General features: G+C 30.2%; 1 protein-coding gene across 1 annotated transcript in view; it reads right to left on the reverse strand.

Moving 5' to 3' along the window:
• Positions 1-16,175, reverse strand: part of LOC108553541 (Rap GTPase activating protein 1) — a 171,719-nt gene extending 155,544 nt beyond the window's left edge. Inside the window, exons 1-2 of the mRNA XM_017908488.1 lie at positions 16,075-16,175; positions 12,314-12,406 (exon numbers count right to left, since the gene is read on the reverse strand). The gene's annotated coding sequence lies outside the window, so the exon portion shown is untranslated. The remainder of the gene's footprint in view (positions 1-12,313; positions 12,407-16,074) is intronic.
• Between the last annotated feature and the right edge of the window lie 616 nt (positions 16,176-16,791).

Genomic DNA, 16,791 nt, shown 5'->3' on the forward strand with positions numbered 1-16,791 from the left:
CGAAAATTTGTTTAGTAATTTTATTGAAGTTTTTGATACTTCGTTTCAGCGTGCTTTTAATTCCAGTTCACAAAATTATGGCGAACTTACATGATATCGCTGAGGTATATAAATTTCACAGTGTCGTCGAAATTAATGACATTAGGTATTGGGATGTTCCTCTGTGTATCAAGCTCACTAAACCTTGTTTGCTCTACCTACTTTAGGGGATCGTGTTAAAAGAACCATTAATACTGAAAAGACCATTCCTAAATAAAATGACGATAAAGCGCAAATAGTTTTACACGTGCCGAACCTAACCTATAAAAATGCCTCTGTGTTCTTTTTTAAGTTAAACATAGAAACTATAATTCAAATTGTAATAAAAAAAATTGAATGCTCGATTTTTCAAATTAAAAAACTAATATTGCAAAATATATTTCAATAAAAAACCAATTAATGAAAAAGATATGTGATATATACCTAACATTGATATATATTGATATAATTATATGTAATAAATTTTCATAATACATTACAAGGTAAGAATAGAAACAATATTGCAAAGTGTATTTAAATAAAAAATCAATAAAAGAAAGTTTATATGATATATAAAATATTAATAAGATAATATAAACTGTTAATGCGATATCTTGCTTCTAGAAATAAATTCACAAAAGATATTTCTATTCAAAGATAACAAAGAAACAAACCTTTGAAAACATTCGTTATTAAACGTAAGATTTCACAAATTAACTCTTCCTGCAATTACGATGTCTCAAAGGAAAAGCAACGACGTTAAAAAAAGCAGGAAGCGCCCCCATTGACGGAACGCAGCGCAAGGGGCTGGCAATCCGCGAAATAATCGAAACGCCAGCAACTTGGCTGGACGAGGAGAAGAGTTCTCGAGCGCCGACAATGATCTCGCTAAAGCAGCGAACCGCGATTCAATCCTGTCGGAGTCGATTCGTGCGAACCGTATTCGTCCAATTGAAGCAATTTGCAAGCATGGACGAAGAATTAGTTTTACATGCCAGAGGTACGAGATCACATGGCAAATGCCACACGCTTCCGTTAACCCGAACGAAGCCTCAGAAACGAATTCTTTCGTGCTCGAGGCGAGGGTAACGACAGGTGGAGGAAGGTGAAGGAAGGTGAAACCAGGAGGAAACAGACTGCTATGGCAGCGAGAGGCTGGCAGCAGAGCGGATGTCATTTCGTGGTCGACTTATTTCGTTACCGGTAGGTAGGCAGATAGTACCAAGGCTTCCCATTCCTTTGTGTCCACCTCTTTCATTATTTTATCCAACTTCCTGCGTCCGAAAGCGACACAACGCTGCTCGGTTACGAGCGTCTCGTGATGCCTTCCCTCCACTCGCTTTCCCCACCCTCCACCCATCGCTCGCCATCCCCACCCTTCCTCACGGCCAACCCAGCCGTTACCCCCCACCACCTTTCACCGTACCTTCCCGCGTTTCGCCGTCTTCCGCCGCGTCGCGCGACTCTTTGAAAACGCTAACCTTGTTCCATTCTTAATGACTGCTTCTCGAGTCAGAGACTTTGGGCAATAAGCCTCGTCCAAACTCGATTACCCGGTGCGTGGGTAGACACTGACATCTTCTCTATTCCCGAAGGAACGTTAAAGTTTCTCTCTCTGGGGATAGATAGTCCTAGGCTACGGTGTAGGACTTGTTTTACGCGAGGAAATTTGCGTTGTGATTTACGACAATAGAGTGGGGGGGAGCGAATGGGGGGGGGGGGCGTTGCGCGGAGAGCCAACAGTGCCGGACTCGATGAAAATTTCACCCGCCAGAGCGAATACATATCGATATCGGTCTTCTACCTTTTTCCTTCATCTTTTTCTTTCGTTTCTTTTGTTCGAATTCGTAGATAACAGACAGCTGCGTCCTGCCTGAATCGCTATCGTCAGTTACCAACGTATGGAATCACATGTATCTGTCGATGTTGGATGCCTCGTTCCGACTATGTTTGACCAACTGAGTGTCTGCACTCTCTCTTTTTCAATCGTACGATTGGTTAATGGCTCTCGAGGGGAAAGAAGAGGCTGGTATTTCTTTTATTCGCTGGATTCCAATTTTCGTTCGTGGAGAGAACCGTGGATGGTAATAGGAATGTAAGAGGTCTGTTTTATTAGGTACTAAAGACGAAGAATTTAATTAGGTGGTATATGTAGTAGTCGAACGCAAAGCGTGTTATATAAATAAATATCACTTCGTTTACGACGTTCCTTTATGTCGAGTGAAGAAGATATTTGCGTTGCATTGTCGGCACAGGAACAATTAAAATTGGGTAATAGAAACGGGTACCGATTATTATCGCGACAATACTCGTTCACACGTCTCACTTTTAGCACCGATGGAAATCGAACGACCTCGATTAAAAAATTTTCTCATGTTCGTCGCAAGCCTTGGACTTCATTCCATTTTCCACCATTTAAATAACGACTCTGAGGAAATCATTTTTCATCGTACTCTCTTTCTCGGAACCTACACTCTGACAATTCTATGCGATTTTATTTTATTGTGCTATTAAACTCGTTTACACAAAGTATATGACACGATGTAATTAAGATCATTTCCTTGCGAAAACAGAATTTTGCACCCTGAATTCTTATACTCGATAAACATTTTTCCTGTAATATTTGCAACGTAATATAATATTTACTGAAGATATTTGCTTAGATCCAGAATAATTCAAATTAGCAACTAAAATAAATAATAAACACAATAAAATGGCTATGAACATAGAATAAAAAGAATAGAAAAATATAGCATCAATGAAAAATACTGAAATATATACAGGGTAATAAACCAAAAAAAGTAATAAATTGCAAACAAATAAAATTCCAAAAATAACTAAAAAAAGCCCAATTTCATTTATTTAAGCAAAGGAGAAGAAAATTTCAATGCAATATAACAAAATTAAATATAATAAATATAATAAAAAGACGATCCTGATATTAATTTTTGAATTTTCGTTTACCGTTTACGGAGGAGAATTGAATACCGATTTGCATATCGCGTATTGCGTTACGCGTGGAACAACGAAAAGCACGAAGTAAATAAAAAAAGAAGAGTGGTTACGAGAGACAATAACGATTTCATAAAACGCTCAAAGCGTAACGATGTCAAGTTCGGTCTCTGTTTTGCGCTAGTTTCGGGGTCGTTCCCACGTAAAAGCAGCGGATACAATAACCTTTTGTGCGCCGTGAACGTGGCCAAAGTTGGATCTATGATCTTCACGGGTAGCGAGCAGACAGAAATCAGAAAATCTTCCCGGCCATTCGGTTAAAGTCACACCATGACGACCGGTCGTGGCGGTTCAACCGGCACTTCCGGCGCGCGTACCTGCACGGCCGGAAGCGTGCTCCTCCCCCTTACATCCTGAGGATCACATATGCACCTTGTTTTACCAATAACGACGACCCGCATTTCGAACTTTTCAGCCGATGCCTGTGCCCCTTCCCTTTCCAGTAAGCCGTAAAGGCAATTTATGGTGCACGTTGTTCCCTCGCTTTGTCCAACGGACGTGGGATTTTTAAGGCGTAGGGCTTGCAGCCATTGGCAGAAATTATGGAAATTAAGGAGTAAATTTGTATGGCAGAACAGTCATCCTTTTCGTCTATTTCCTTCTTCTTAATTTATAAGGAAATTTCATGTAATTATTAAAAAGCGTTTTATTTTGTTTATCTTGTTTCCAAAAATATTAATAACGAACGTGGAATTTTGAAAGTTCTGGAAAAATTTAGAAAACGTACTATATTGGAAGAAATATTTATGGTTCTCCATTTTAAATTTATATGCTTATTTCGTATAATTATTAAGAAGCGTTTTATTTCGTTTATCTTGTTTTCAAAAATATTAATAATGAACGTGGAATTTTAAAAGTATACCGTTTTGAAAAGAATTTTGAAAATTAACCGTGTCGAAAAAAATTTTGCAAAAATAATTGTGCAAGAAATTTGTAGAAAAAATGAATACATATTTTCTTATATTTCTTATGTGTTTATGTATATATATAAGATAGTATTTGTTTTGTGCAATTATTTAAAAGTGGTATGTTTATTTTGTCCTAATACAATTTTAAATTTCGATTTGGCAGATAAATGTAGAATTTCAAAGTTTAAAGCCATTGACAGAAATTCTGTCCAATTTTGTATTCTCAGGAAGCTTCTGAATTTGCATACAAATTTATTTGCAACAGAAAACTTTTTGGAAAATTAATATCGATTTTCCTTGAGTTTTCTGGATTTATATAAACGTTGCGTATTATGAAACTGAATTGTTAAAAAGAATTTAATAAATACAAAAATATGTGATAAAAATTAAATACAATAATTGTGCAAGTTAAAACTAATTGATATAATAGAATAAATTTTTCTATAGCGAATTGTCATTTCTGAAAATTAATCTGATTTATTTATCATTATTAATTATGGATATTATCAGTATTATATAAATTTTATAAAGGTGGAAGAAGATAGTATCATGAGACAGATACGTTTTCACAAAAATGGTCTTTATATTTATAAGTTAGCAAGATGTTAATCATATCGAAACATAGTGAAAAAATAAAATAATAAAAATAAAACTGCATTATTTATCTCGAAATTATTTCAAGAATTCACGAAGTTTTCTGTCAAAAATAGCGTTCCATAGGAGAAAAATTCATTTTATTATTTTAATGTACATTAATTCCCATTTCTGATATTATAAAAATTATTCGTGCCATTAAATGGTAAAAAGAGATTAAATTGATCAAATTCATATTGGTTACAACCAATAAAGAAGATTACGCATTAACCGACAGGAAAACTAACTACTGTCGGTAAGTTACACACTGTCCATACGTATCTACTGTCGGTCACTTTTTTGTGCACCTAAGAAAACTACTATACCGATTCATAGCAAGCTGCCTGTCGATCGAATAGATTCCCTTAATACTCCAAGCCACAAAAACTCACGAATCCAAGTTTCTCACGCAACTCCGCCACATATGTTATACACATGATTACGGATATTGCATTTGGACGCCACATGAAGAAAGGACGCAAAAAGCGCATAGGATGTACTTGCCATTTCCATTTTAACCCAAAAGCAAAGGGACAGACGTCTTAGATCCTTAACATAAGGGAAACACGTTTAAGATTTCCCACATAATAATTATCCACAAAAAACATTTTAATTATTCTCATTAAAAACAAGATACAAACAAAGAGATAATAATTACAATTATAATTATTAATCGAAGATTACATTGCCAAATTTTTCTCCAAATCTGTCACTTCTTTAATCCTAACCTCTTACACCACGAGCTATCATCACGTCATAAGGAAAAAAAATTCCCTCATTTTTCAGTCTCCTGTCAACAGCTTCGACCTCGAAGCCATAAACGATACCCAATTCTCCTCGCCTTGCCATTATACCGCGTTACACCCATTATGCGAAACTTCGACTCCCCCTACTTTCGTAAACGCACTCCGACCTCCCATCGAGGCACTAATGACAACGTCGAACAAAGAAATGACCCTATCGTTAGACCTCGCTAGATAGCCGAAACACGAAAAGCTGTCTGTCCAATGAAATTCATCGAACGAATGAATTCGTTCTCGAAACGAAATCGTTTTCGGTTGCACGGACCCTCGACTCGGTTCGGTTTAACGCGTGACTGGCAAGATACACCCTTCGAAATCGGTGGACCGAAAGTTTTATAGACAGTGCGCGCACAGCACGGGAGAGGGCAGTGCAGAATTCTGATTGAAATTCAAGCAGCGCGTGACCAAACGATTCGTCCTGATGCTTTTTGCTACTCGCACCGTGGATGATGACGTTCATTTATCTTCGAGTCATTCGCGGTAGACAGATTGAGATTCCGGTTGCACGTGGGTACTGGCCAGGCAAGTGAGCGTCGCGCTCGGAACCGATTCTGCATACGAACAGATTTTTCAAGCACAATGGAGTCTTAACTACATGGGGGCCCCTGCCAAAGCCTTCGGTGGCGCGCTGTTTAACCGGTCGAGATATAGCTTGATTCTTCTGACTGAACTACAGTGGAATGGATCTTTGATTGAGCGAAGTGAACAAAACGAGTTGAAATCTAAATATGGTGGAATTGTGATATTCGGGAAATTGCGAATATTTTATTGTTGGTTTCATTTTTGTACGTGTGAAATTTTTTGTTTAATTTTGTAGTTTTGTTATTTTTATTTGACCACAGTAAACAAGACGAGTTGAAATATAAATATGGCGGAATTCCGATCTTTGAAAAATTGTAAATATTATATTGCTGGTTTGAATTTTATGCCTGTGAAATTTTTCGTTTCATTTTTTGATGTTTTATTATTTTTATTTTATTTTTATTCGGTCGAAGTAAACAAGATAAGCTGAAATTTAAATACGACGGAATTCCGATCTTTGGAAAATTGTAAATATTTTATTTCTGGTTTGATTTTTATGCGTGGAAAATTTTTTGTTTCATTTTTTGATGCTTCGTTATTTTTATTTATATGTATGTTGTTATTACTGTTGTAAATTTTATTCGAGAAAATATTTATATCTCTGGGTTTCAATACTGATATCCTAGAAATTTCATTTTTTATTTATTTTTTTAATTATTTTAATACTGATTTCTATATTTCCCATTTTTTGGATTTCATATAATATAAAATAGTGTGCTTTTATTAGTTTTACAATTGACTAAACTGTAATGAAGCATTGAATGAATTATGAAAAATATAAAGAAGAAATATCCAGTTTTTCTTCAGACAATTTTTGAAGGTCATAATACTTAATGTGTTTTATTCGAAATTCTATTTACAGCACATTATTATAAAATTTATGTAATTATAAAGTATAAAGAATATTATAATAAATAATATATCTTAACCCTTGCTTTTATCATCAATATTGTTACTTCTATCATACAAAATAATTACTATTGTGTAAGTAAAGATGGATCTACCATCCTAATCAAAAGCTTCCTCATCGTGTTACTTAATTAAGTCGAATATTAAAGGGTTCATATTAGAGGGTATAATCTAAGACTACAATAGCATAATATCTATAACATGTAAAATTTACCAAAACGAGATTTTATTCAACTTCAAATAATTGAAATTAATATGTGAATATTTAGTAATTATTATTTAACAGTATTATTACTGTTTTACTAATATTATAATTAACACTAATACTGTATTAACAGTATTATTATTAATTATTACTTAACAGTAATTATATTAAGAGAATTAATCAACCAGTCCCTAATAATATTAACAACCTAATTTAATTTAAATAATAATTCTTTACTACAAAATTATAGCAATAAATTTCTTCAAAATTTATAGCAACAAATTTCTTCAAAATTTATAGCAACAAATTTCTGCAAAATTTATAGCAATAAATTTCTGTAAAATTCAGAGTAATAAATTTCTGTAAAATTCAGAGCAATAAATTTCTGCAAAACTTATAACAATAAATTTCTGCAAGATTTATAACAATAAATTTCTACAAGATTTATAAGAATAAATTTCTGCAAGATTTAAAACAATAAATTTCTGCAAGATTTACAATAATAAATTTCATAAAAATTTATTTCTATATTTCCAAGTTTATTTCTATAAACTGATAATTGTATTACAAGAAAAGTATATCATGATGCATATGTATAATACTACCCAAAGGTGCCTGGACACTCGCTGCATAATTCAATCGCAAGATATTAGATAAGGAAATCTATGATAATTTTATACCCTATTATTATTATAGGATATTATGACACGATCAGATTTATTTTAGAAACTAATAATAATAAAATTGGGGTCCATAGGTGTTAAACCGTACAGAGCTGCTTAGCTACTTCAACAGCCCTTTATCATTGAGTTATTTAATTTCCGAGCTATAACTCAGATAAAAAGGGTCTTTTCGAGCAGTGTCACGATTAATTCGAGCCGTGATATTTAAAACTGACAGCAAATTCATAACGTTTTAGGAAATTCGATAAGAGAATGATAAGCATTGTTTTTAACCATTAATTTATCATTGATTTATATACCTTGGTAACTAGAAAGTTTATCTAGCATTTTCACTACTAATTGACCAATATGTTGAAATACTTAGAAATCACTGTACTTATTGAATGCTATGGCTACATATTTCTAATATTAATAATAATCAGTAATTAATTATTTATAAATAATATTTATAAAATAAGATAGAAAATATTTAAAAAAGATTATTAATTTGTGTAATACTTAGAAATCACTGTACTTATTGAATGCTATGGCTACATATTTCTAATATTAATAATAATCAGTAATTAATTATTTATAAATAATATTTATAAAATAAGATAGAAACCATTTAAAAAAGATTATTAATTTGTGTAATACTTAGAAATCACTGTACTTATTGAATGCTATGGCTACATATTTCTAATATTAATAATAATCAATATAAATAATATTTATAAAATAAGTTATAATCTTTGAAAAAAATTATTAATTTGTGTAATACTTAGAAATCACTGTACTTATTGAACGATATGGCTAAATATTTCTAATATTAATAATAATCAGTAATTAATTATTTATAAATAATATTTATAAAATAAGTTATAATCTTTGAAAAAAATTATTAATTTGTGTAATACTTAGAAATCACTGTACTTATTGAACGATATGGCTAAATATTTCTAATATTAATAATAATCAGTAATTAATTATTTATAAATAATATTTATAAAATAAGTTATAATCTTTGAAAAAAATTATTAATTTGTGTAATACTTAGAAATCACTGTACTTATTGAACGATATGGCTAAATATTTCTAATATTAATAATAATCAGTAATTAATTATTTATAAATAATATTTATAAAATAAGTTATAATCTTTGAAAAAAATTATTAATTTGTGTAATACTTAGAAATCACTGTACTTATTGAACGATATGGCTAAATATTTCTAATATTAATAATAATCAGTAATTAATTATTTATAAATAATATTTATAAAATAAGTTATAATCTTTGAAAAAAATTATTAATTTGTGTAATACTTAGAAATCACTGTACTTATTGAACGATATGGCTAAATATTTCTAATATTAATAATAATCAGTAATTAATTATTTATAAATAATATTTATAAAATAAGTTATAATCTTTGAAAAAAATTATTAATTTGTGTAATACTTAGAAATCACTGTACTTATTGAACGATATGGCTAAATATTTCTAATATTAATAATAATCAGTAATTAATTATTTATAAATAATATTTATAAAATAAGTTATAATCTTTGAAAAAAATTATTAATTTGTGTAATACTTAGAAATCACTGTACTTATTGAACGATATGGCTAAATATTTCTAATATTAATAATAATCAGTAATTAATTATTTATAAATAATATTTATAAAATAAGTTATAATCTTTGAAAAAAATTATTAATTTGTGTAATACTTAGAAATCACTGTACTTATTGAACGATATGGCTAAATATTTCTAATATTAATAATAATCAGTAATTAATTATTTATAAATAATATTTATAAAATAAGTTATAATCTTTGAAAAAAATTATTAATTTGTGTAATACTTAGAAATCACTGTACTTATTGAACGATATGGCTAAATATTTCTAATATTAATAATAATCAGTAATTAATTATTTATAAATAATATTTATAAAATAAGTTATAATCTTTGAAAAAAATTATTAATTTGTGTAATACTTAGAAATCACTGTACTTATTGAACGATATGGCTAAATATTTCTAATATTAATAATAATCAGTAATTAATTATTTATAAATAATATTTATAAAATAAGTTATAATCTTTGAAAAAAATTATTAATTTGTGTAATACTTAGAAATCACTGTACTTATTGAACGATATGGCTAAATATTTCTAATATTAATAATAATCAGTAATTAATTATTTATAAATAATATTTATAAAATAAGTTATAATCTTTGAAAAAAATTATTAATTTGTGTAATACTTAGAAATCACTGTACTTATTGAACGATATGGCTAAATATTTCTAATATTAATAATAATCAGTAATTAATTATTTATAAATAATATTTATAAAATAAGTTATAATCTTTGAAAAAAATTATTAATTTGTGTAATACTTAGAAATCACTGTACTTATTGAACGATATGGCTAAATATTTCTAATATTAATAATAATCAGTAATTAATTATTTATAAATAATATTTATAAAATAAGTTATAATCTTTGAAAAAAATTATTAATTTGTGTAATACTTAGAAATCACTGTACTTATTGAACGATATGGCTAAATATTTCTAATATTAATAATAATCAGTAATTAATTATTTATAAATAATATTTATAAAATAAGTTATGCCAAGGTAAACCTGATTTATGGAAATAACGGTTTTGGTACCCCGTTTGTAATTACGCTTTCATGGGAAAGTTCCTAAGAAAAATACCCCATAATTCTACAGGAATTAAACCTTTCAAAAGTATTTGAACGAATTGGTCAAATAAATCGTCGTCAATTTTCATAACGATTTTACGAGGCAATCGACCCGTTTCTGTGCTAACTATTAAAAATTTTGTACACGCGACAATTAGTATAAGGGTGTAAGAGAGATAGAATCTCCGAAATATACGGGTGGCAGTTTAATATACGGGTATGCCACTGGCGTTCATTCCCATACTCGTGGCCCTTTCTCTTAAAAGAAGAAAATTTCCCCCTAATTCTCTTAGATATATAGCTTTTCACACATACATAATAAATGCTTAATAAATGTTATTTAAAGAATGAAAAATGATTCATGAAATATTGCAACTGAAATTATGAAATTATTAATATATGAATTAAAAAAATAAATAAATATATATAAATTAATATATGAATTAATTTAAACAAAAATCTAATTATTAAAGTGTGAAATTACGTAATAAATAATTTATTAAACGATCTAAGCAGTAGTTTATGAAATTGTTGGATTAGGAGCTATGAAAGTATTTGACTAACAAATTGTGAAATTCTTTAATTAATAATATTTGAAATAACGTAACAAATAAATCATGAAAATACCTAACTAATAAATTGCGAGACATTTCAACTACCAAATTATAAAATTAATACATTAATAAATAACGAAATTGTTTAATTAATAATCGATGAAACAACCTGACTGATAAGTTACAAAAATATTTTACTGATAGATCACGGAATTATTTAACGAACAAATTATATAAATATTTAGCTACTGAATTATAAAATAATTTGTCTAAAAAATTACTTAAAATTAAATAATTAATAAATTACGAAATTATCTAATTAATAATTAATGAAACAAGATAACCGATAAATTACAAAAATATTTTACCGACAAATCGAGGAATTATTTAATGAACAAATTACAGAAATATTTCACTACCGAATTATGAAATCATTAATCTCAGAAATTATTCAAAATTACATAATTAATAAATTATGAAATTATTTAATTAATAATTGATGAAACAAGGTAATTAATAAATTACAAAAATATTTTTCCGATAAATGGATAATTATTTAATAAACAAATTATAAAAATATTTAGCTACTCAATTATCAGATCATTTATCTACTAAATCGATCAAAATTATATAATTAATAAATTACGAAATTATTTAATTAATAATTCATGAAACAACCTAACTAATAAATTACAAAAATATTTTACTAATAAATCAAAAAATTCCTTAACCTCTTCAGCTATATCAGCACGTATGTATAATCTTTTTAAAATTATTAATTAAAATTATTACTATAAGTGAAAAGAAATTTGAATCACTTGCAGAACTATTCACCATAAAATCCCTGCACAACAACAAAAGAAAACCTTGTCAAATATTTACTGAATTATCATCGATATAAAACGAACAAAAAACAACAACAACAAAATTAAATAAATTTTTCCCATTTTAAAAAATTCGTCCCTGAAGAAGTTAATAAACAAATCACAAATACATTTACCTACCAAATTATGAAATCATTTATCTAAAAAATTACTCGAAATTATACATACACCTGATAAATTAGGAAAAGTGTCTCCTGATCAAATATTAGTCTCCTGTATTGGAAAATGCGAAATGTCAAAAGGAATATGGGCAAAAGGTCGCGGATGATAATAGTTATTAGCGAACGAAATTAACCTTTGCAAACTTCTTAATGGGCCATTTTAATCCAGCCAATCTTTCTACTGTCAAAAGCCCCGAGAGGCATGGGTTCCACTCAGCAGAATGGAACATGAACAAGCATCTTAATGCGACTCTTACCTGGGAGAAGTACGGTGGCAGAACGCATCGTTGATCATCGAGACGCGAACTCTGCACCCTTTCGAGCAACTCGAATAAATCTTGCGTGGTACTCTGCAACAAGAAAGCACGGCGTTGATTCAGCTTGTCCGAATCGACTTTTCCAATTTTTCCTGCCGATTGTCAAATTTGCATGAAAATCCGACTACCGAATTATTTATAAATAGAAAAGTAAGGAAAAACGTATAGCAGTAATAATAACCAGTTCGATACTTATCAGCACGTGTCAATGTTATTTTAACGTAAATAACGAGCAGCAAAAGTAATTAAATCTGATCTATTTGATTTAATAAATATGATACAGGTAACCCTCCTATAACACGATAGATAGGTTCCTAGGAAATGCCGTGTTGCGTGAAACCGTGTTGTACGAGACCCAGACGCAATACAAAAAGGGGGGTTACGTTCCGAAAATTTACTAGAAACAAATTTTTTCTTAATTCTACGTAAACAACTTAATTTTTATTTAAAATATAAATGTATGTACAACACAAAACAAAAAGAAACGAAAATATTGTTTTAATTTAATGCAACTTTAATTTAATAAATTTCTTCGTCGTCAATGCTCAGTATAATCAACCGAGAACGGTTTTTCGGTAGAACGATATCGCCTTCACTTTCAGAACTTTTTTCTTCATTTAAAGTTCTTGCATCTTCTTCCCTCTTCAAAAAATCTGTAATTTCACTTTGCTTGCTGGTTCTTAACAGGTCATTGCAAATTTCTCGGTATGGAGCTAAACAGTTTTGCAGCTCCCTTTTGAATTTTCGGCTTCTTTCAGCGGAAGGGTCTGCATTCGAGAAAAATGACTCGAGATTTTCAGCTAAGCTTAGGCCTTCTTGTAATTTTTTAATGTTAAATTATTAACTGCACAATCTTCATCGGTGCTAGTGTCCTTAGAATCGATTTGATTTACAGCTTCAAATGCCATTTCCATCAAATCCGCTTCGTTAACTTATTCTTCTATTAATAAATCTCGAACGTCCTCAATAGTCATATCCACAAAACCTTCTCCTCCGATTGATTTAGCAAGTTCTAATATACCACCAATTTCATTTTTCGACGATTCACGCACGTTTTCTATTTCAACTGAAGAGGACCATATCTTCTTACAACACGTGTTATAGGAGGGTTCTCACAATTCATGAATCGTATTATAGGAGGATTCCCACAATTCATAAATCGTGTTATAGGATACCGTGTTATAGGAGGAGTCCCGCAATTCATGAATCGTGTTATAGGAGGGTTCCCGCAATTCATGAATCGTGTTATAGGATGCCGTGTTATAGGAGGGTTCCCGCAATTCATGAATCGTGTTATAGCGAAACCGTGTTATAGGATGCCGTATTGTAGGAGGGTTATCTGTATTTACTATTACAATGAACAGAAATTGAAAGCTGCAACTTCTAAATTTTATTTCAGAATAAAATTTATCCAAAAATATTCAAAAATTATAGTATGTAAACATGCACTGATATTTTTTGAAGGAAAAACATTCCTTTAAATCAATCCAGTGTTATTTCTCAAAACCTGTCTGAAATTTCGAAATTTCTTTACGAGGTCACGCAGTGACGGTGGCGACATAGTTTCATATATTTGACTTTTTTATTGTAGAGACTTCGAATATCTTAAATCCAAATTTGTCGTTTCACATCGCAGATACCCAACCTGCAGGTCACGATTCCCAAGGGGATTGCAAAATAGCTTCGGAGAGTCGCTGCATTTATTTTTACTCGCAATTATTTTTATAGAAACTTTATTTCTCCATTTTCATTACAAAATCTGTTCGCTTATTTATTTCCTTAAAATTTTTGTGAAATATTTTCTCCTTGAATATATTTCGAAAATAGCAAATCGTCTATTTCCCGTGGAACAGTTAGTAGTAACCAGAATAAATTTTAAAAAATAAAAGTTTATAATAAATTTTAAATAATAAAATATTAAAATAAATTTTATAATTTCATAAATTTTAAATTTGAACTAAACTTAACAAAAGATTTTAAATTTGCTTGACTTTACGATAAAATGGTATTTAACACTAGAACTAGCAAATAAATTAAAATTACTGCTTTCAGGTATTTTATTTTTATTATCCAAAATATACCTTTGACAAAATTAATCTTCATTCCTATTAAAATAATAATGTGATTGTATACATACAGGGTGTCCAAGAAGGTTGGAACCAAACTGAGACTACGAGTTACTAAGATTAAATAAATACAAAAAGTCCATACATATGTTCAAAGTAAGTGATAAATTCAAAAGTTCGTATTATAAAGTAAACGTATATACGGAAAGGTTATATTGAAAAGATATAAGTGTCTAAATATGTACGAACAAAGATTGGTTTCACAATTCGTTGTACAGAATTTCTTTCCTTTTTTTGAATTTTCCAACATTTCTTACAAGTGTCACGAAAAATCATAAATATCTTTGAAGGCTTATATTTTCTCAATAAATCATTTTCGGACATAGGTTTACGAGAACTTTTCTCGTCTATTTAATCTGAGTAACACATAGCCAAGTTTGCTCCCAAGCATTTTGGCCACCCTGTATAACTACCTATTTTTATCATACCATTTCAATTATCATTTCTGTACAATATTTCATTTAATTGCACATTACAGATTAGTAACTCTAATGTTAAATTATTAGTATCATGAAATCTTCCTTACTCGTAATATAACGTAGATAAGTTCCCATTATTTTGGTGAAATGAAGAAGTAACAGTAAGGTGGTATATAGAGTGTCTCAACAACGGTACAACCGAGAAGGAGACGATTCTAAATGCAGAAATGGATCGAAAAAAAGGAAAAATTAAATTTTTGTATTCGAAGCTTCGTTGTCGAGAAAATCGACTTTGAATATTCACCGAGTACGCGTGCACTTAGCTATGACTTATATGAATAGACCATCAATACTTGAGTATCGGAAGTACAATCGATGAGGGTGTGATTCTACATGAAAAAACAAATTGAAAATAAAGAATAAAATTTTTTCATTCGAAGCTTCCTTATCGAGAAAATCGACTTTGAATATTCACCCAGTGCGCGTGCACTTAGCTGTGGCTTATGTTAGATGAATGTACCATAGCTATACCAGCGTACACGGTGAATATTCAAAGTCGATTTTCTTAACAACGAAGCTTCGAATGAAAATATTTTATTCTTTATTTTCGATTTGTTTTTTCATGTAGAATCGTCCTCTTCTCGGTTATAGCACCGATACTAATGTATCGATAGTGTATCTGCCTAAGTCATAGTTAAGTGCACGCGTACTCGGTGAACGTTCAACGTTGATTTTCTTGACAACGAAGCTTCGAATGAAAATATTTTATTCTTTATTTTCGATTTGTTTTTTCATGTAGAGTCATCCTCTCCTCGATTGTACCATCGATGTCGATCTGTTGATGGTCCATACATCTAAGCCATAACTAAGTGCACGCATACTCGGTAAATATTCAAAGTTAATTTTCTTCACAACGAAGCTTCCAATGAAAATATTTTATTCTTTATTTTCGGTTTGTTTTTTCATATAGAATCGACCTCTTTTCCATTGTACTAGCGTTGCTGGGACACCCTGTATATAGCTCAATTTCTAACAAAGCATGTACATTGGATTAGTCCGGCTCTCAAGCATTAAGCGATAATTAAGGAATTTAATGCTTCAGAATTTTCAGCTATTTCAAGTATTACCTATCGTAATTTCAGTATGGACTTCATACCTTTATTTTTTCCTGGTTGGCGCCTTGAACACCTTGTCTTTCATCCTCGACAGCGGTACGCCGGGATTCAGCTTCACAATACACAGATTGTTCAAGCTGTTGTCTCCTGAAACAATAAAACCATATACATAAATTTCACGCGAGCTTTCTAAGAATCTTTACATATAGACAATATTCGAACAGAGAAAATGAACAATAAAAATAATTACAATTCATCAGAGTTATTACAAACTGCGACATGAGCTTACACAAATTTTTGAAATTACGTTAGAACGAAAAAGAGGAGAAAATCGAAATTGAAATATCAAAGCCAAGTTTTCTACTGAAACATATTCCTCAAGGCCAATTCCCATGGAAAAATTTCCGACGAACTTCAAAGAGAGTAAATTTCTTCTCGGAAGTTTTGGATCGATAACCACAAATGATTAATGCGCCAAGTACCAAGAAAAAGTGAATTTTAAGGGATATAGTCGATCAGCAACAACCATTGGTAAACTCAATTTTACTTAATTAATTCTTTTTCAATTTGTCCAAAGCTTAAATATAACAATAATAATAACAACAACTTGCAGACTCGTTGAAAGCGAGAATTTATATGAAATAGGTTATATGTGTTAATATAGTCGATCAGCAACAACCATAGGTAAGCTCAATTTTACATAATTAATTTTTTTTTCAATTTGTGCGAAGCTTAATAATAATAATAATAACAATAAT

The sequence above is a fragment of the Eufriesea mexicana genome, unplaced genomic scaffold, assembly GCF_001483705.2.
Source record: "Eufriesea mexicana isolate 0111107269 unplaced genomic scaffold, ASM148370v2 scaffold11095, whole genome shotgun sequence".
NCBI lineage: Eukaryota > Metazoa > Arthropoda > Insecta > Hymenoptera > Apidae > Eufriesea > Eufriesea mexicana.